Genomic DNA, 21,100 nt, shown 5'->3' on the forward strand with positions numbered 1-21,100 from the left:
TCATTGACATGAGAGGAGACGCTTCGTCATCTGCCTGAAATCTTTACATTGCATTTGCAGTCTTCAAAAAAGCACAACTGTATCATAAGATATGCAGGTGGCACCTTAACCCCTGCTACTTTTACAAGACAGCAACATGAGTGTTGACAGTGAATTTACTGAGAGGAACAGTCAAAATGAAGGAAGTAACAAAAGTGTTGGCAGCTAATGCTTCTTCCAGCTCATCCCAGTTACTGAAGCCATGTGCTGTTTTATTTATTGTGGCACTGATGCTGCGTTATTGAAAGTACTAAATTAAGAGCAGTACCAGTGGCCCTGGAACTGAGGTAAACAGTGTCCTGTCAGATGATTTTTGGTGAAAAGTGGAATGAAATTATGATCAATCAACAAATTTAGCACAAAGATTTATACAAGGTCTAGCATAAAGTGGTCTGATCTACAACGGCAGACTGGGGTCCCAAGCGGGACATAATTTATGTCACAGGAATCTTTGCAGAACCTCTCAGATGCTGAAAGTATAAATTCACCTTCAGGGTTATGAATAATAATCGAACACAGGTTGAGAGATGTTCAATCTTTCATCTCATTCATATGATTTTATGAAAAAACATGAAGAGGGCACTTTTATTCGAAGTGCTTTACAACACTATGAGGGCTTCAATTTTCAAGTGCACCTCAGTTTTAGTGACAAATAGATTTTTTTTTTAAACAAGAATAAAACTGAACAAACAAGTGGCCTCATTTGAATGCATTCTGCCATAGTACACGCTATTGCCTCCATGAAACCTGGGGAGGACTATGAATTGGTTTTCCACTGTTTGCCTGCCTATTTGTCCAGCACACAACATTAATCAGTGTCTAAAGCAATGATGAACCTCAGCTCTACACAGCATCCAATTTGTGTTAACCTTCATTTATACAAGGGGAATCCAAATGGAAAACAAATTTCCAGACTCAGCTGTGTATAAACAATAACAAAACATGCAAGTCAAAATGTTTCAGTGTAGACAGCTCAGACACAATGAGATATAAGTTTAAATAATAACTCAATAATGTTACAACTGAATGCAAGAGAGATTAGAAAATAAGTAACTTACTAATAAAACCATTGATGTGCCATTTTTTGGTTGTAAATCAAGTCAGCAGAATATGTCCACCCTATATACTGCATGTATCTAGACTGTTTGACAAATGTATCTGCAATTTGCACTGAGGTAATTTGGCCTAGTCTGTGCTGTGTCACAGTAGTTGTCTCATGTCCCTTTGAAAACACATATTAAAGTGCTTGTTGCAAGACCTCTTTAATCTCTAATGAAGGCTGCTGTATGGCATTCAGCCTAATATGACCCACCACTGCGTCAGTACTTCTAATTGTAATTAGCATTATTTTGTCTACCTCCTGTGGGTAGAAGTAGCTTTTAAGGTCTTACATTCTTCAGGGGTTAAGGTCGTCGGTTTCAGCGCAGCTCAGAGTTTGCTCCATTTTCCCAGGGGGCCGATCCTAGAAGTAGGCTTCACTTCAATATAACCTGACGGGCCTCTAAGCAATAGCCATATTTATGATCATGTCAGGTATATCCATAGCTGATGTAAAAGCAACCTGTTCAAGAGGGCTTTGTAAAAACACATTCATCAATATTTTTCTTACTGGAGATTTTTTTGGAGGTCATAATGCTGAATGCGAGAACAGCATCTAGGAATTCACTGCAGTGTTGTGCATTATGGGCCTCCCGAGGCAGAGGCAGTGGCCTTGCATATAAGGTCTCTTCATATTTTAAAACAGCCCTTTCTTGATCAACTGAACAAATTGCTTCATTTCTATGAACAAGGCTTAGTCTTTAGTTGATTCAAGATCTTTTTTATGGGGGTTTGAGTGTTTCCATGTGGTTATCCATTTGACCAATGAGGAGTCTGCAGCAGAGGACAACTCCTTAAAAATCAGTCCATGCAAGTTTCAGGGAAGTTACAGCAAGCGTCATTACTTCTGAAATTTAACATATCTTAACCTCACCTGCAGCATTGTTTAATTAGAGTTCCTCAGGTCAAATGCCAGATTATGTGCAAAAAGATACTTTTCTATTAGTGCTACATCTTAAATGACAAGAATGGGTTGTGGAGTTTTGCTTCATGGAAAATAAATGGTTTTGGACATTTCCAAGGATTTATAGAAGGCTATTAATAAACTGCTGGTTGATAAAGGATTGCATAAGTGTACAAGCTGGACTTGGGATACCTAACTTAATTATCATAAGTTATAATTATTTATAAAACTTAAAGAGACCTATGTTAAATGTGTATTCTAAAGAATAAATTGTCCCTTCTCTCCACATCTACTGTGTGGTGTAGCTGTCAGCTGCCCTTTATACTTTCTGGTCTTTTCGGTGGAGCAGAGGCGTGTAGGTGGGTGTAAGCAACACAACAACATTTTGTCTGCAGTAGAAAAAGCAGAAGCATGTACAACAACATCACTGTTTACATGAAATATCTTTTTACTTCGACTTTTGATGTATCTTTTCTGTGTTGTGTTCCCCTGTTAGGTACTGATGTACAATCATGTGGATCCAGGACAAAGCCCAGCCCACCAGATTCCCTTTCAGCAAGGGCACATTTTTTATCTGAAGTCACAGAGACTTTACAGTCTGTGTCCAGGCCTAAAATAATACTGAGGACAAGTATGGCACTGGGCTGGCTACAATAGTGATGTATTTTATCATTTTTTTAGCTTTGGTTTTATTCCTTAGAGGATTGTGGTTTTGGATAGGCAGTATTGGCTTTATAATTACTTTTTTGGGTACATTTAATGCGCTCTGACCTCCACATCTTTAGAAATTGGGAACCCGAGCAATGGACTCAATTAGCACAGAACATCCTTTGTGTGTTTTAACTAGATAAATTAAGAAAAGTGGTATTTTGAATAAACAGCCTTGTAATAGCACTGCAACCAACAATCATTAGCTTTAATTCATTATTGAAATAAACCTGAATTAAATCTTGGCAGCCCGTTTTTACTTTATCTCCAGTTGCACCAGAAAGAAAAGGGAAAAACAAGATGTAATTCTGTGGCTTCAGTTTCCCTGTGCAGTACACTCCTCATCTGAACAACTCGACACTTGTTTTATCACACCCTTCTGCTGGTCTTTCTAGCTCACTACGAATAAAGTTCATTTTATGTTCACTCTCACTGAAAATGTGTGGTGTGGTTGTGGCTTATGATGGACAGGGCTCTGAAAATTATTTTGACTATTTTGTCTTATAGTCGACAAATTCAAAGTCAAGTCACTTGTAACTTGTAACACTTGAACAACAGCCAATGCTCCAATTCAATGATTAAAATTTTTGTCATACACATTTGATTTTCCTCACCATGAAGGCAAGGAAAAGGTTACTGACTACATAAAGACCTGCAGAGAAAAGTGCCCCATACAGGTTCTGAAGTAATACTGCTGAGATAACTCTATTGCTGCAAGTCTACATTACTTAAATGGCTTGGACAGGCAATTTTATGCATGGGTAAGCACACAGGAAACCATTAGTACAACATAACCTGTAATTTCTGTATACGCACAAGCAATAACAACATTAATATTATAATTATCATTATTAAATTCATTTTTACTTCAGTGAGTAACACCTTTGGGTCCAGCACCGCAGACACTTGCAGTAAAGAATAGAGAAATAATTATGTAAGACTCCTTGTGCAACTGGTGCTTATGCTATTGCATAATGCAGATATGAATATAACCATCCGGTAACTTGTTCTGCTAAAATAAAAGAGGGGGCAGAAACACAAAGCTGCTCAACTGGTCCTTCACATTTAATCAGAAATATCTAATGCCATGGTTGCAGATGGTTGCAATGAGGCATGAAGGGATGTGCGTGCAGCCAAGAAGACACATGACACTGCTAAACAGGGTTACGTACAGTACACGTGTACACATAGTAAATCTGCAAATGCATAAATGACAACAAGAAATAGCAGAACATATTTGTGAGCAAACTCCACAGGTATGTGCATATTTTCTTCAAAAACATGACACCCCGAAGCTTTCACTCCTCTGTCTCCACCTTGCACACTTAGTCATTGCCCCCCCCGCTCCCATCCTTCTCTCAACCAGCTGTGCAGATAAATAATAAGGAACTCAAGTGGAGAACAGAAATATTCCCAATGGTGCCCTGGGGTAAGAGCTCTTCTAATTACACTACAAAACACTGCCTTCGCTTCTTCTGTCTTGCTGCCATCCCTCTCTCTTCTGTCCCTCCTTAGCTCTGCCTCTTTGGCTACCCAGTCTCTGCACCACTCCTTGCCCCTCTCTTGAATTTTTAACAACCATAAAAAAGAGCTAAAGAATCATTTATCTGATCTGCTTTTTTGATGTAAAACCACTCTCCTTCCCCATCACCACCTGTCTTCTCATATTCCATAATCTTCTGTCTTTGCTTCTTTCATCATCTGCTGTCTTTTCTTTTATTACATTTTTCTCCCTCTGCCATCCGTCTGTCCCTGATCTCCCCCATCATTTACTGTCTGGTAAAAACAATCGGCTCCTTTCCTCTTTTCCATCATCTCCAGTTTGCTCTTCATATCATACCAACTAGGCGGGGCTGTTCCTACAGTATCTGGCATCTTTCTAAAAGAGATTTCCAATCAGGCTTTTAGTGCTGATACCAATCACCATTTTCATGACATTATGGTCAGCAGATCCAATATCTGACTGGACATTTATCTTTAAAAGTGGGAGCTGGCACAGCAAAAATCAATCAATCAATCAATCAATCAGTCAACTACTTTCATAATTGGTTAATAGTTTTAGTAGCTTCTCAAGCAAAAATGGTTAAACTTCTCAAATGTGTAGGCTTAATGCTTTTTTGCTGTGTATGATAGCAAACTGAATATCTTTGGGTTTGGATAGTTGTTTAAATATATGAATATCATCATTTTTCAGTTATTTTTCACTATTTTCCAACATCTTATAGACCAGTTACTTGAGAAAATAGTCAGCATTAATCAAAAATGAAAATAATCGTTGCAGCCATAAGGTGATTATTTATATCTTGTTACATTCATTGAGGTCCTTACCTTAAAAATGCTGATCAGGTCTGCCTTGGATTGTGGCTCTCTGAGTGATCACAGAACAGCTTGATGAATCACGCTCTCACAAACCTGGTGAAAAATGTCAAACAGGAGACCAAATCATATTTTACATTATGCTTCCAGCAGCCTCACTCTTAGTTCCACTGTGGTCACCCATTTGTGGTTGCTGAACTGAATCAGAATCATGTGAAACAAGCGATTACACTGTGACAAGCTAGCCTACATCAGCGTAACAAAACACTGGTGCATGCAAAAGCATAGTGTCCAAAGCTTGTTTTCATTTAAAAAAAGAACTCGCTGTTTACTGTGTTAGCACCAGTCGCATTTCGCATGTTGACACTGGACCCAGATCTTGCAAGCTAGTCGTAGCCTAAACATACTGCCTTCTTTACTGCATCTGCATCAACAGCACCACCGCTCGTTTGTGTGGAGCTAGACAGACACACATGAAGTGAGACCCAAGGTGTCTCAGAAATGATAAGCCATGATAGACTGGGCAGTGAAAACACTGAGTGACATTTACTGGGTTGATTTCCTTGTTTTGTGATTGCATTATCAGATCAGAGAATTTAAGACCCCTGATCAAGTCATATTTATTATGAATATCAGCTGGTTCAGATTGCTGTCTGTCAGAGCACCCCTACTTTCTACCTGAAAAATGCCAATATCATTATATAACTTAACCGCCTGTTCAGGAATAATTCCCCTGGAGTGCTGAGACTACTGAAATCTCCATTTCCAAATGACACGTTTGAGGAGAAAAGTGGTGCTTTACCAGTTTATATGTCAAGAAACTTTAGCAATATTATGTAAAATATTGAGGGCAGTTCCACAGAAGTAATTATGATGTCATAATAACCCCATATTCTCACTCAAAAAGCATGCCTCCTACTACTAAAATGACAAAATGACCAACTGACTGGTATGTGTGCGTATGCTATACTAGGTTTAAACATAGCTGCTTAATTTTCACCCACAGAAAACTAAAAATCCACATGTCAAATACTTTCCGATTTTTGTCTTGATTTGTTGCCATATTTTTCTTATAGGATTGTATTGTAACTCTCCTTTTTGCAGGGTCACAGCAGGGTTCACCAAGTTGAAGATAATACTTTTAAAGGCCTTTTTTTATTAAAATATCCCATTTTCTCAGTACTAGCAATATATAACAGTAATTCCTAATTATAAAGAATTATCAAAATATATAATAATAAAATAATCCATTAGTGTAGCCTGGAGTCTGATAAGCATCAGAAAATGGATGGATACACTCACCAAAATAAAAACTGAGGAATTCATTTAAGTTCATTTAAGTTTTTGCCAAAGTCAACATTTTCCCATTCTGAGTCGATGTGCCTCCCAGCTGTCATAGCTAGAAGCAGTGACATTGTTTGTTACAAGTCTGATGGTGCTGACTGAAACCATAAAAAAAGGAATTCTCCTGTTACACGCAATACACTGTCAAAACAATCCCATTTTTAGTTTATACCTATAAACTGTAATTTCTCCTGACAGTCCATAATTAGGTACAAAAACATTTACTACCTTCAGAACACAGAAGAGAGCATATTCAAAACTTCTGTAATAAATTAAATAAATGTATGATGTTTCTAATATCTTTTTTTTTTTAAATGACTTTCTTCAGCAGGCACACAAAATGCAAACAAATTTTGTCCCATGGATGGCCCTTGGAGCCAAGCCAAAGACAGCGGACCCTGTTTGCTCAGGCTACTTAATGCTGTGCATAGCAGAACATCATGATTTAAAAATGTCATCACATGATCATTTTATCCTATTAGACATTTGTGTAAAATTTTAGGTATCATCATATGTGCTTTGTGAGGTCACAGTGACCTTGACCTCTGATCACTTCATCCTTGAGTCCAAGTGAACATTTGTGCCAGATGTAATGAAATTCCCTCCAGGCGTTACTGATATTTCACGTTTACAAGAATGGGACGGATGGGCATACGGATGGATAACCCGTAAACATCATGCCTCTGGCCACCACTGTCACTGGGGCATAAAAATGACTTTGTTCCCCCTTCTGTGCACATTTGTTGTTTTTTTTACTAAATTTAAATCACTCTAATGTCCACAGAGGACACACAATCCAGGGCAACCCATTTCTTTCTTCCATCTCAGTCGGTTCCTCTCTCTTGACTAGTAACTCATCTCTGCCCGTTTGTTTGTTCAACTATTTTGTTCATTCTTTCATATCATCTTTCTTTTTCTTCTTTGCTTTTTTATCTCTTTCTGCTGCTCACTCTGCCTGTCTCTCCCTCTTCCTCATGCAGGTTATCGCTCCTCCAGGAGCCAATCTAGCTGTGATTGATCCACTCATTTCTTCTGCATTAGAGTGCCTGAGGAACAAACCATAGTATTAACAACACCAATAAAACTGATGACTGTAATAAAGAACCACACTAGCATTATCTGCGCTGTTGATATAAGTAATGGAGAGCGAGTTATCTTGGCTGGATCTCTCTCTTTGACTCTCTTACTCTCTCACGCACACACAAATAATGCATGCATACACAGTGCAGAGGGAGTAAAATCTATTTAACAGGGCAATTTATGTGCTAATCGGGCCATAAGTTTTTAATTCATGAAGTTTCCTTCTGGAGACTCCCAATCAAATTGGCCTGAATCATTGTGGCTCTCCACCATCAGCAAGATTCCCAGGATCCCACTGCTGCCTACAAAAAGCTGACGGGCAGGAAAACAGTTGGATAGAACTACTGTTGTTTAAATGTGGCCCAATCATCTTGTCTCAGCACATTTTATTCATCAGGATTTAATCAATAGGATCCGGGTCATGATCAGGGTTAGCCCTATCATCAATCTGTCTGACTGACATATTAATACCTTAACTACTGGCAGTAACAACTACAGCCTTAAGACAAACAACTGTATACTGTACATTCTGTGGGAATGGAAGAGCAAAGGAATGTCTTGTGAAAGCAGGTACAGCCAGTTTGCAGTTGTATTGTCAATTTCAATCCATTAATCCACATGTTCTGTCTCATCTTCCAGTAAAAAATGTCTGCATGTGACATGCAATGAACAAAAAACACAAATTATAGTAGGCTAGAACACAATATACTGTGATAATTTAAAGCTGAATTATTACAATATACACATATATATACAGTAAACTAGGTTTCTGACTGCTGGACAAAAAAAAAGACATTTGAAGATGTGAACTTTTGAGGGCATTGTTAAATCACCATCTTCATAAACTAAATTACTGATCAATTAATCAATTATCAGATTAATCACAAATGAAAATCTGCTGCCCTACTAATGTTAGAATACAACACTGAACTCTAACATTATAATATAAACATTAAAATGTTTTTTACTGAATTCTTATATCCTGTCTACATCTCCTTTGTGTTCTCTACTATACCTCTGAATCATTTTCCTACTGCTCTAATTTACCCTGGTAAATGCATCATCAAGGCACAATCCATTATATTCATGCCCTTTATCTACTGACTATAACTCTGTAAATTGTTATTTAATATGTGGTATATGGGGTTTGCTAAAGTTAGACAAAGTTCAGTGACAATGAGTTTCAATTTTTAATTCTCGGTACAATCACAATACAATGTAGTTTTAGGCCGACTAATTACTTACAGGCAACATTGACTTTCACACTGAAGGTCAATACATTTTTTCCAAGTGAAAATTAGGAAACTTAAGGGAGAATGTGCAATTCAGTTGAAGGTTTGACAATCTATAGTCATAAATGCCTGAGAATGGCAAGAGACCTTATCTTATGTGTGTGTGTGTGTGTGTGTGTGTGTGTGTGTGTGTGTGTGTTCATGCACATGTGTACGCGTATCCCAGTCAAGGAGAACGATATCATAAACCTCCTACTCCTGCCCTGCAGGTAGACAGCTCAAGCATCACCAGCACACAGATTGATTTCACCAATAATTCCAGCAACAGCTCATTTAGCTGAAACCAGAGTGTACGCTTCCCATCTGTCGCCCACTCCCTCACCTTCTCCTTTCTACTCCTGATTCCCTCCACCTTTGCTTGCAACTCTTGAAAGAAGTCAAAATTAAAACATTTTGAGGTGTGTCCATGTTTTGAAAACAACAGGAGCCTAGTTGTTGTACTTTCTCCCACTCACTAGCAGAGTCAACAGTTGCTGTAGTGTTGGCTGTGACACACAGTTCATGGAGAAGATTATGGTACGTTTAAAAATCCTACCTCCTGATTGCCACAATTTGTGTGAGAATTCACACTCTTCTCGGAGTCATAACTCAGACAAATCTGAACACATAGACTCGATACACATCTTTAGATAAAGTATGATTTATACTCTCCGAGGATATTATCTCTGATGTCGTCTCAAATAAATGCACATTAATCTACTGGGAAAAAGAAGGTCCTTAAAACTTCATCACATTTTTAAGTTTTCTTTAGTAACAAAGTAATTCATTGACAATTGTTTGTGTATTCATGCAAACATTACAAAAAGTGACAGCTAATTCTAAAGTTAAGTTATTCAAAAATATAACTGAATCCATGGCAACATTATACTTCCTGTTTATAAGGCATAACGCATTTGGTATACGGTTTGTTGTAGGGTGCAGTTTGGTGTGCAGTTGTCTTTATTTTTTGTGAGAGAGCACTGAGAGAACATTGGCCAGTTGATTTTATCAGCCGATCTAAGATAATTGCGAAAAATCAATATCTATGTTTACACTGACAAATCAGTAACAAGAATTTAAAGGAATGGAAAGCCAAAAGATAGGTGCTTGAGCTATTTTATTACCAGTGTTACTATTGTGTAGCTTGTCCACCAGAGAATCTATGAGTCCACTAGTGGCAAAACACTATTCCCTGTGAGCACCCCAACTCATCGCAGTGTAACAATAATGTATCAGAGTTGCGTAAGGTTAGGTTAGGTTATTTGTGAAAGAGCCAATAGGACAATGAACAATGACCCTATGATTGTCTCACTCGTCAGTAGACAGTCGCTTTAAAACACATGCTTGCAGTTTTTCTTCTTCTAGACTATGGCTATGAATTAGTTTCTGTATATATTTTACGATACTAGAAAGCTGCAGAAACATGCGTCATTTTACATCTACAGTGCTAACTTTTAACCATTTAACCAAAAAGATTCACGGGTTTTAAGGGGAGCCGAGTCACGCCATGATCTACACACTCCCTGCAGCTCAGCCACTGGTCTGCTAGTATCTGACCAGGCAGAAATAAAGCTTGTGAGATATACACTGGCTCTGTGAAATCTGTCACCTACCAAACTACACTGAGAAGAAACTGTGGGAAAATGACAGCAGCGACAATGGTTACTATGGTGAAAGCTCAAACCGCAGCTTTCAACAAAGTATTCCTAATTTGGGCTCTTGTGATTCTAGGCCACAAGAACCAGGAGATGGTCTCTTCTGACTGTGAGGCAGGGGGTACAACATCAAACAGTAGCCTGTGGTCCACTGAGAAGGTCTGTGCTGCTGTCTGCCTAAGATTTATTAATTATGAATTTGTTGCTTTCAGCATCACAGCTCCAGTTTCCCCAAAAGGCCACAGGCCAGTGACGTTGATACAAATGCTTACACATTCCAGAACATGACCACATGCTGCAAATAACAACTGCATACTAAGTGTGGTAGTCATCCACACTTTGAACCTTAAGAAGCTACAATAAAGAATTTGAATTAACAAGTTCATCCAGTTGTAACTGCGGAGTTATAATAGGGTCTTGATCGTGTTTGTCTGCCTTCAATCTGCCATGTGGTGGATGTTTACCTCACATTCTTGTCTCAGTGCCACCTGTCAGCTGTGAGGTTAGTAAGGGTCTTTTGAATGATAAGGGGGTGTGCTGAAGTGTGGCTGAGGAGAAGAATAATGAGGGCAGGAAGTGTCAACACGCCAACCCCTAATGATAAACCTGTGACAGTAAGCGGTTTTCACCTTTCAACTTCTCTTTCAAGTCTCACCTCTCTTTTCCATACAAAGCGCAAATATATATATATATATATATATATAGTGCGCACATCACTATTAAAAAGGTTGTTTTGTTGTACAAAACCACTTAAACATTGTGGTAACAACATGGTAAGGCTGTAAGTCAAACAGAGTTTATTCAGTAGACTTTGTACTATCTTCTAAAAAACTGTTTGCAAACCATGCCTTTCTTATGGTGCTGCTCAGACTCCATTATAATACTGTCATATGAAAGTGCTCATCAGCCCTGTGTTCCCCTAAAGGTCATCACTTTCTAGATGCCTTTGCTATTGGTCAACAATGCTAATTTGCTCATCATCGTATTCCAAAGTTGGATTCAACATGGACAAGACCCTCAGGAGGTCAATTTTGCACAAGATATGCAAGACATGGGAGTTTTTGGGTGGCACACACCCTCCACTGCACAAATCAAACTCAGATTCAGTCTCTAACAGCAGGCTCTGGCTTGGCTGCGTGTCCAATCAAACAATGGTGTTTACTGGTGTGGGAAGCACATAATTATTCTCACTGCAGTGCCAACCTCTGGTACAACAGGACCATAATGCATGGGGAAATTAATGGAGGAAACACTGTGAAATACTATACGGGACATAGAGACAGAAGGAAGTGTTTTAAACAAATCTGACTGTTTGAGGTATTATGTGGCTATTAGTCAAACAAATATCCACACAAAGACAGATGTCTCTTGGTCCCACAGCACCTAGTTAGGTGTGCAGCATCATCTGTTGCTCTAGCTAAAGATACTAAGTCTTGCAATAATCAGGATACACAAATGGTTTACCCAATGCAGTATCAAGCACAAGATATTCTGGTGGGGTAGCTGTCTTGCTTTATCATATCAGTCCTTTAGCAAACTGCTAGCTGTCGACAGATGTCCAATGTCCACATCTTCTCAAGGTCACTTATCAATATCTTTTGTCACAAGAGCATCAAAAACAGTGGATAAGTTTTGAAAGCTTTATTATAACAGCCATGGACTATTAACTAAGTAAAATACTTTTTCCTTTTTTCCTGCTCCATGTTTCACTTTGTTACATTCAAACCTGGAGGATACCTGGAGGTGAGGTAAGTGCTACTCATTTAAGCCTAATTTGCCTTAAATTTGCTATATTATTTATTTATTTATTTATTTTTAAATATCAATTTTTGCAAGTTCTTAAACATCTATATTATGCCATGCCTGGCTTGGTATAGATAGATAGATAGATAGATAGATAGATAGATAGATAGATAGATAGATAGATAGATAGATAGATAGACTTTTTTATTCCCCTTGGTGGGGGGGATTGATTTGATTTGTCCAGTTTTTTCTGGAGGGGGTGGGAGTCATTTTCAATAATTTTAAACAGTTTAAGATGGTGTTTGCCACCACCGATTGATAAAACATGTGCAGCATTTTATTACAGATGTGATAGGACCTGAGCCGCCTTTACTTCCTGAGTAGGCTCAGGCTTTTTGTAAACGGCCTCAGTGTTTGTGGACCAGTCTACTTTGTCATTGAGCATCACACCCAGGTACTTGTAGGACTTGACTATCTCTACATCACACCCACTGATGCGGACTGGGGAAAGCAGGGATTTATTCCTCCTAAAATCAACCACCATCTCTTTGTCTTTGCCACATTCAGCTCCAAATGATTCTCCTCATACCATCTTACAAAGCGGTCCACCTGGCCCCTATACTCATTTCCCCCTTCAATACAGCCGACAATAGCGGATCATCAGAATAAATCCAAGGATGGTGTAGACAAAGACGCATTCTTGACACTGTGCGCAATCAGCAAACTCAAGGATTTATAAAGACGTACAAAAACCCATGGCAAAAACATAGAAAGACACCAAAAAAACCAAACTAGACACCAGGAGCTGCTCTGACACGGTGCCATATTGCGATCAAGGTGAAAACTAGGGATGCACCGAAAATTCGGCCACCGAAAATTTTCAGCCGAAAATGACCCAAAAGTGCATTTTCGGTTGTCGGCCAAAAGACCTAAATCACCGAAACAACACGGCCGAAACTTGTGATCACGCGGCAGATCCAGCACACAGGAAACAGGATCGCGAGCAAACAGTGCAGCCAGCAGCACACGGGAAACGGGATAAGAGCCAGCATGTCTGCGGTGTGGACTTATTTCACTATCTCAGAGAAAGACCCACGAATAGCGATTTGCAAAACATGCAATGCTGAAATTTCAAGAGGGGGTGCATCTGCAAAGAGTTTCTCCACGTCGGGTTTAATTTATCACCTGAAAATATAATTGACATAATCATTTCTTTCGGTGTTTCGGTTTTTGGCCTTGGTTTCCTCATTTTTCGTTTTCGGCCAAGAATTTTCATTTCAGTGCATCCCTAGTGAAAACTCTTCTTCTTGTTGCAGTGACTAAGCTAGTGAAGAAAAGGTTCAAAATAGTGAAACTGTCTAATTAAAAACAGGTTCCTTTGTGTCGAAATCTGACTTTTGGGTTTTGTAATTGTGCAATCTATAGCTTCTACTTGGAACAACAATTGGCTGTTTTTCTGCTCAGCTGGTTTAGTAAATTAACTCCACTGGGTAATATATGGATCTGACTACATCTTACACATGGGATGCCTCTGTGTGCAATGATATGCATTCCAGGTGTAAAAATAAGGACCTGAGTCTGTCTGTCTCTGATTTAATTACTAATGTGACTCTGAATTTAAGCAATTACCCTTCAAAACAGAGGGGAAAAGGACAGGAGCATGGGATGAACAATTCTTGCAAGTAAACTTACTATTACACAGCAGCTGAATAAAAATAATGGACTCTAATGCTTCCCATAACTGATTTGTGGTGGCCTATTATACTTTTAAGACTCAGCACAAATGCATTTGCCAAACATACGGTTTCCTTGCAGTTTTTTGGAAGACGGTATTTTAGATTTTAGGAACCCAATACTTTAACTTTTCAGTGCCCAGTTTGTCAACTAAGCAAGAGGAGTGACCTGTATGAGATGTAATCTTACGATATAATCATTCACAAATCAGTTATGGTTTGTGGAATTAAACTATTGTATTGGGATGGATGACTGATCTTGTCATTTGGTTGATATCAATACTTTCTTCTGTGTTCTCCATCCCTAGGTCTGACTTTCCCTAAAAAAAAAAAAAATACTAAAATGGCCTCTTTACTGTAATGCAGACACCACTTCTCTACAGGCACTCTCCAAGGATCATGCAGCAACTGGGCTTTAAAGTCAAAGTCAGAGAATACAGAGGAAGGAAACAACTGCTGGTGAAAGATTAAGAGGTATAAAAGATAAGTAGAGAAGTCCTTTGACGGTAAACCTTGGTTTTGATAGACATGACATGGTAGGTGTGTCCTGGGACAGTTTAAAAACGTTTTTGATAACTTTTGGGAGCCTTAAATCCACAAACTCAATCTTGGCAAGTTCTTTCTCAAACAGGCTGAATTTTCTAATAAAAGAATTTCATTCCTTTTCTAGATTTGCTCTTTGAGGCACTTAGTATAAAGCTTTAACCTTTTCTCTGTGAAAAAGCTACAGTCTACACATTCCTATATAAAGTAGAAAAGAGAAGTTATAGGGGTAAAAAAAAAAAAGAAGATTCTTAGATACATTACAATACTCTTTTAAACAATGATGTAGTGATGTACAGACTCATTAATTGGAATTCAGAGGACTGCCCCAAGCACTCACTGCCAGCTGATTAGTCAAGTACTCCACTCTGTCAAGCAGCTACTTTTAGATATTGTGTTATAATCATATTTTTCTGAAGTGAACTAATTCTATTAGTGTCTGATATGCGGACCAGCGCACTATGCCCACTGCCTTCTTTAAATGATCAATCCAAATCAAATTGCTACCATTAGGCAAATTTCTCTGACAAGTCATTGTAATGCACCTTGTCCTAAACTAGGCTAATGTTTTTTGTGTCCTTTCGATACGCAAAAGTTGTACACTAACACTCAAGTGTATATTTAATAAGAATGAAAGGGCAAGGTTAATCCTGTTACTTTATAGACAACATCCTGCTTCCTGAATGAAATAACAGTATACCTTCAGTGACTGAAAGGACCATTCTGAGTTGGTGGAATCATAAAGAATTTAACACCGCATTGATATTGACATAAATTTTATACCAATTAATACCATGTTCATAATTACTGTTGACTAATTATTTGAGCTATAAAATGATTCAAACCAAAATGTTGTGTTCTAACACATAGATTAACTGGGTGTATGTGTGAGGAGTGATAATGGGGGCGAGGAGCCACCACCTACAGTGACAGACACGGCCTCCCACCAAGTGACACTGCAGGCTGCAGGCTACAGGATTCGTGGGTTCAGCATGGACACTTGACAACAATGTCAAGTGTGTCATGCTGTAGCTTCTATCAACCACCTAAGTGCTAACAGAAGTTGATATTTATTCTTGTTGACAGACACATCATCTTTTGTTGGTGCACATTGTAGGGCGAGCACTCAATCCAGCAGCATGGTGACAATCATGAAGCATTTTTTGCTTCATGTGACTTAGGGAGCTGGTTTCTGCTGTTTTGTGAATTACTCTGACTAAAAGCAAGTTATTTATATGTTAGGTCCAACAGAGCCATTACTTACAGGAGGCTAAATAAGACAGTTGGGAGCCACTCTCAGTCTGAACATGTTCTGTGAACACATCCCAAATCCTGTGCATTTTAACATTATCAAAGTTTAGACCATTTGTGAGTTAGTGTTACTCAGTACTTCCACCAAGCAGGTAATATTTTCAGCAGTGTTTGTTTTGTTATGTATAGATCTTAATGGAAAAAATCAGTCCAATTATAGTGTGAAAATCTACAGGTTTGTACAATTTGGTGCAGATCCAGACCCATTTTAGTTTGAATATTCTGATCATTTTCATATTCTTTCCATTCTCTGAACAACACTTGGGGCTCCAGGCTAACTTTTTATATTGGTAGCACTGCTGTGCCTAACCTTTTCATTTAGATGCACCAGCACATAGTTTAGGCACTACAGCCCGGGTGGTACATGCACATAGCACACCAGCAGTCAGTGTGAATATCAATAGGCAATAAAAATCTTAATGTTACCCTCCTCAATCTACCTTTCTTCCCTTTCTTTTTCTTTTCTTTCTCTTGCTCACCCTCTTGCCTCGGCTGGGTGCACAAAGGTGCTCTGCTGAGTTGTGCAATTGCAACTTCATGATATTGCAGCTGTGGTGATAATTTTGCAGCGGCGGATATGTATGTACTGGAAACACGGTTTTTCACAGTGCCTTAATAATTTGTTTTAAATGCTTTGGCCATTTTGTCATATCTGAGCCACTTTTTGTGAAAGGCATATATCTTGTATAATGTGGTCTCTGGCAAAGATGTTGAGTCAGGATTAGGCATCTTACCCTTACTGTAGAAAACTTACTCATTACTGTACTTACTTCATATTTTCACTGCATTTACTGTACTGTATTTCACTTTCTACTCCTCTACATTAATTTGACAGATTTAGATACTAGTTACTTTTAACTTTTACTTCTGACATCTTACAAAAAGCAGGGTGTAGTCTACAATCACATTACAAATGTCTATGAGTTGTTCACAGCTTCATCGAATAGTGATTTTTTCCCTCTAAACTCATATTTTAATTTCAATAAATGCTTAAATCTGATCTATTAAATTGATTAAATCTAAGGATGTCATATAATAACATTCCATTCCAGTCCAGTTAATTTTAAAAATGCAACAAATTGTTGCACAACAGCAAATTACATTTTGCTATTAATACTTAAGCATGAATGGTTGTTTGTCTCTATATGTCAGCCCTGTGATAGACTGGCATCCTGTCCAGGGTGTAACCCCTTGCCCAGTGTCAGCTGGGATTGGCCCCAGCCCCTCCAGATATGAATATATTTGTGGACATTTGTGTATTAGCATGGGGAAAGACAGCCACAGTCAGTGAAGTCCAGAGAGAGGAGGTAACAGGATCTGGCAAGTGAGGAGGGCAACTAAATGGCAGTGACCTCACTTATGATCAACTAACAATGATTTATTTCAGAGGAGTGAGGAGTAGTGAAGTGCAGGAGATTAGAAAGACAGAAAACAGCAGATCAGACAGAAGGGAAACATAGTGAGAGCAAAACACTCTGCTCACAGCCACAGAGAGTGTGATAATCACACCAAGACCACAAAGATCACAACACTGCATCTGCACAGCTTCAGCTCTGTCTATGATATTTGTTAAAAAATAAAGTGGAGGTAGTTTGTAGAGAGGCAAGCACTGCTGGTAGCTTCTAACTGCCTGATATAACTGTGCCACGGTCCATCACAATTATGTTGGCTTTTTAAATCACATTACCAATATCACCAGAACAGTGTTTTATCACTTAAAAAATATACCAGAATTTAAGACATTCATATCTCAGAAAAGCTCAATCATTTACAAATGATTTTAACTTACAGAATCCCAAACGTATGAATATCTAAATCGGTGCCAAGAATCTAAGGAAAATAGACACTGTCAATGTTATTTAAAGTAATTTCTAGTCAAGAGTCTTTTAACCAGCAACCCGTATTTGTACAAGTAGTATTTTGGATAGTTTGATGAATATGGTGGTAATACTGTTTTTCGCCTTTAAATGTAGCACAAGTACGTCCCTGATTAGCATCCCCTATGACTTTAGAAAGGGTAATGCTGATTGAGTGCATTCATTGAAATAGATTGCTTTTCTGTGAGTTTACTCTATACCGGCACTTAAAAACTGGAAGAGACCCTGGGGCAGATTCACAAGGTCTGGAAAGGCCGTGCTTAGCCCGATGCCACCAAAAGCCAGACTCAGATGGCATCTTCTACCATCCATCCATTCATCTCAGATAATCTAAGATGAATGGACGGATGGTACAAGATGAAGGGCTAAGACTACAAAGGCCTTTTAGCAGGTTTCACCGGCCAGATCACCTAACCACAGTTACAGTACAAAATCATTAGTCTGTGAAATCTCTTTTGCACCTACAGTACCTGCTTAACTCCATAGATAATTGATTTATTTAGGTGCTGTTAGGTGCAAAGTAAGATTTTAATTGCCATAACAAAGAGTTTTCCTCTGCACTGTAAGGTGAGAGGTACTAGATTAGGCAAAGTATAAAACGGTAGGTTGCCTCTGCATTATCAGGATGAACAAATCTGTATTAATCCTCTGCTTTTTAGTATAGTTTACACTAGAGCTAAAATGGCTAGAACAACAATATTCCATAAGGCGCCCCAAGAATATATAGAGACTGAACTATGATATAGATACAACTCAGCTCTAGCATATTACCCAGGCCTAGTTGCAAGTTACACTTCCCCTTCAGTACCAATGCAATTCAAACTCATCAGTATAATGTTCAGACTTCACTCTGTTCAATTCTCAGTCACGCTGGCAAACACACACAAACAATGCAGTTCCACAGGTCTTAACTCAGCTCTGTTTGCTAATGCCCCTATAGCTTCAATGACCAGTGGAGTAAATGCTGGTATTAACTCACATTTACTAAATATTTCTTTTGCTCTGATATACACTGAGAGGATGCACAGCTTACATAAACTGATGACATACACAGATACCACAGGGAACCAAATTAGTATGGCCCCCCCTGGCAATATTGACTCACTTTTTATAGATCATGCACAAGGTCTTAAGGTCTCTCTCTCTCTCAGGCCTCTCAGGCAATGAGTGTTTACTTTGATAATAGCAGTGTTTCACTCTCTTGACATCCACTAACTGGTACTGGCAGTGTTCCAGTTGTGCTCTGCGCTATCTTTCATAAACTGTGGAAGTTGTTTAATTGTAGGTCTGTGACACATTCAAGAATTAATAGCCGATAGCTGTTTAGTTAACATAATCAATCTGGTGGCTGGAGATGGACGTAATGTGTTCCACTAGGCTACAAGTTAATTTTATGGGGAGCCATTGTTTACAGCACAGCATTTAAATTTTCTTGTTTCTTGTTTGGAATAGAGACTAGATGTATGGACACAGGCATAAACTTCAGCAACCCAAGAGTTCAGCACAATAGAATACAAAGTGTACTTGTCTACAAACAAATCCAGCACTTGATTTATGTGTTTTGCTTTACAGTGCAGCCATCATTACTGCACTGCAGGGCTGATCGGAAAGGCCTGAATAAAAGATTTTTTTTTTTTTTGTTGGGCAGAGGGTTGCTTTCCAATTTCTTCCAAAATTGAAATGTAAAATTGTTGGGGCAGGTGATGACAGCAGCACAGCACAGGAAATGTGTCTGGTTGTCTGTTGAATGCAACTAAATTGAGTTGAAAAGTTCATGTTTATTCATATATATATTTTCAAAATAAAACAGACTCTACAGGATTTCCTTGACATGACAAGTTTAAATCATTCACATATAATGCAGTGTAATTCATAGGTTTTTAAGTGATGTGCCACTGCAGTAACAGCGGTTTGGTTTTGTGTAAATGCTAATGAATGTTCAGCTTAAGACAATTTTACATACTGTACTGTAAACTGCACTGGGTGAGCTGTGGCTCAAGTTGTTCAGCAAGTCGTCCACTGACCAGAAGGTTTGTGGTCAATCACTGGCTCCTCCAGTCCACATGTTAAAGTGTCTTTGGGCAAGATACTGAACTCCAAATTGCCCCGAAAGGCTGTGCCATCGGCATGAGCGAGCGAGTGAGTGTGTGTGTGTGTGTGTGTGTGTGTGTGTGTGTGTGTGTGTGTGTGTGTGTATGGGATATATGAACGTGTGTGAATGGGTGGATGTGGCATATAGTAGGGATGCCAAGGTGTGTAAATTTTCCTAATGGGTAATAAAGTTGTGACAACACCAGTGTTACTGATAACACCAGACATTTTACAAGGAAAAACGCGTTGGCTCAATATCTGTAGATTAGAAATGTTACCTACAGTTGCTACAACCTTCATCAGACAAAGTTTGCAGATTGTCTCATTCATGTTATCATGTTTCCTTTTGGCACTGGATCTGAAATACTGCCAAATACTGCTTTTGCTTTTTGCTTCGACACCAAATCCTTTGCCACTGTCTTGTCTCCTCTTGTCATTGGGTAAGAAATTGGATCCAATTATACATACTACTCATATACTGTATATTGTATCATAACTCACACACAAAAATACATTCACACTCTCTTGCTCTTCTGTACAAAACCTCAGCAACTCTACTGATTATCTAAATGATCATGATACGTGTTCAAAGACACACAAGCCTGGACAGTTTTTGCTGCATTTACGGCAGACTACCCTTTATCTCAGATGTCCAGCTCACTGGTAGGCTCCACCAGGTTGTTGCCTTTTGCAGTCAACATTTCAAAAGTCCCTTCTCTTCATTAGTGCCATTGATTTACCTCCCTCTGACCACTCGAAGACTTGACCTTACAATTTAGAATTTTTTTTTAAATATTGTCATGGTAAATTAAGTGGACAACATTCATGACAACCCTTCTCAACCTCTGTATTAATGGGAGAGCTTTTCTTTTATGAGGACCATAGCAGCTAAGTTTTTCACATTTTTGGTCAACCCAGTTAGATTTGTACTGTTTTAACCGACCACTCTAAATGCCTGAACACACCTATTTCCCATCATTCTAACAACAAAGAGCCGATATCTGGTCCTTATTCTACACTAACACTCAAACTTCATCTTCAGCCATTGTGACTGTCCATAGTTCATGCCTTATCATTAATATTTAGTAGCAATGAAACTAGCCCTATTGTGGACAGAGGCTCCATAACAAAAATGTTCTATATCTGTTCTGTATCTTGTTCAACTGTGCCAAAGAGAATAGGATAGAATAGAAACAGTAGCTTCTTAAATTCTGCATGAATCCATGGCCTCTCGAACTGAACTCTCACTTTTAACAAAGGCCCGACACCAGGGCCAGTTTGGGAAATGTTTTATATGCTGACAACTAACAAAAAGTTGTATGAACACATTATGACACAGGTATTAAGTGCCTTTGAAAATCTATGAACTAACAATATGTGTGACCTT

At 38.7% G+C, this 21,100-nt stretch overlaps 1 protein-coding gene across 5 annotated transcripts in view; it reads right to left on the reverse strand.

The window, feature by feature from the left end:
• The window catches only part of gpat2 (glycerol-3-phosphate acyltransferase 2, mitochondrial), a 100,320-nt gene that overhangs the window by 38,366 nt on the left and 40,854 nt on the right, over window positions 1-21,100 (reverse strand). For 3 of the 5 annotated variants that reach the window (XM_071483242.1, XM_071483238.1, XM_071483240.1), the window contains exon 3: window positions 5,078-5,161. The exons of the other annotated variants lie outside the window; for them this stretch is intronic. The gene's annotated coding sequence lies outside the window, so the exon portion shown is untranslated. The remainder of the gene's footprint in view (window positions 1-5,077; window positions 5,162-21,100) is intronic. 5 annotated transcript variants of the gene reach the window in all.

Source organism: Trachinotus anak, unplaced genomic scaffold (genome assembly GCF_046630095.1).
Source record: "Trachinotus anak isolate AG129_WGS33_773 ecotype Australia unplaced genomic scaffold, CSIRO_AGI_Tana_v1 ptg000008l, whole genome shotgun sequence".
Classification (NCBI taxonomy): domain Eukaryota; kingdom Metazoa; phylum Chordata; class Actinopteri; order Carangiformes; family Carangidae; genus Trachinotus; species Trachinotus anak.